The sequence below is a fragment of the Uranotaenia lowii genome, chromosome 3, assembly GCF_029784155.1.
Source record: "Uranotaenia lowii strain MFRU-FL chromosome 3, ASM2978415v1, whole genome shotgun sequence".
NCBI lineage: Eukaryota > Metazoa > Arthropoda > Insecta > Diptera > Culicidae > Uranotaenia > Uranotaenia lowii.
In genome coordinates this window covers 290164327-290166142 of record NC_073693.1, presented here as the reverse complement: position 1 = coordinate 290166142, position 1816 = coordinate 290164327, and positions in this window count along the sequence as shown.

Genomic DNA, 1816 nt, shown 5'->3' with positions numbered 1-1816 from the left:
TGGGGACCCCCCTTTCATAAAAAGTGAGATTGTTGAAACTATTATACAAACCATCTCTGACCCAAAATCCCCTCGGATACCAAATTTCACTTCATTCCGACCGACCATTCATACGTGATGTTGTTACAAAGAAGATGCCTCCATTTTTATAAATAAGAAGATGTGGAAAGAGATAATTTTGTATGGGAACCCCCCTTTCATGAAAAGTGAGATTGTTGAAACTATTATACAAACCATCTCTGACCCAAAAAATCCTCGGATACCAAATTTCACTTCATTCCGACCGACCATTCTTACGTGATGTTGTTACAAAGAAAATGCCTCCATTTTTATATATAAGAAGATGTGAAGAAGAGATAACTTTGTATGGGAACCCCCCTTTCATAAAAAGTGAGATTGTTGAAACTATTATACAAACCATCTCTGACCCAAAATCCCCTCGGATACCAAATTTCACTTCATTCCGACCGACCATTCATACGTGATGTTGTTACAAAGAAGATGCCTCCATTTTTATAAATAAGAATGAGGAAAAGAGATAATTTTGTATGGGGACCCCCCTTCCATAAAAAGTGAGATTTTTGAAACTATTATACAAACCATCTCTGGCCCGAAAAACCCTCGAATACCAAATTTCACTTCATTCCGACCGACCATTCATACGTGATGGTGTTACAAAGAAAACGCCTCAATTTTTATATATAAGATGAGGAAAAGAGATAATTTTGTATGGGGACCCCCCTTCCATAAAAAGTGAGATTCTTGAAACTATTATACAAACCATCTCTGGCCCGAAAAACCCTCGAATACCAAATTTCACTTCATTCCGACCGACCATTCATACGTGATGGTGTTACAAAGAAAACGCCTCCATTTTTATTTATAAGAGATCAGAAGATGCGAATAGATAATTTTGTATGGGGACCCCCCTTCCATAAAAAGTGAGATTTTTGAAACTATTATACAAACCATCTCTGGCCCGAAAAACCCTCGAATACCAAATTTCACTTCATTCCGACCGACCATTCATACGTGATGGTGTTACAAAGAAGATGCCTCCATTTTTATATATAAGATGAGGAAAAGAGATAATTTTGTATGGGGACCCCCCTTCCATAAAAAGTGAGATTCTTGAAACTATTATACAAACCATCTCTGGCCCGAAAAACCCTCGAATACCAAATTTCACTTCATTCCGACCGACCATTCATACGTGATGGTGTTACAAAGAAAACGCCTCCATTTTTATTTATAAGAGATAAGAAGATGCGAATAGATAATTTTGTATGGGGACCCCCCTTCCATAAAAAGTGAGATTTTTGAAACTATTATACAAACCATCTCTGGCCCGAAAAACCCTCGAATACCAAATTTCACTTCATTCCGACCGACCATTCATACGTGATGGTGTTACAAAGAAGATGCCTCCATTTTTATATATAAGACTAGCTGACCCGGTAAACTTCGTTTTACCCGTTGCTTAATAAAACGTTGGAAAATGTTTGGAGTTCTTTAACTTCTTTGTGCTCGTGAATCAGTTTTCATGAAAATCGTCTTCAAGTTGTTCGAGTTTTGTCCCGTTTCAAGGTGATTTTGTATAGGAGCCCCCTTCCTCAAAAAGTGAGATTCTTGAAACTATTATACAAACCATTTCTGACCCGAAAAACCCTCGGATACCAAATTTCACTTCATTCCGGCCGACCATTCATACGTGATGGTGTTACAAAGAAAACGCCTCCATTTTTATATATAAGAAGATGAGGAAAAGAGATAATTTTGTATGGGGAACCCCCTTCCATAAAAAGTGAGATTCTTG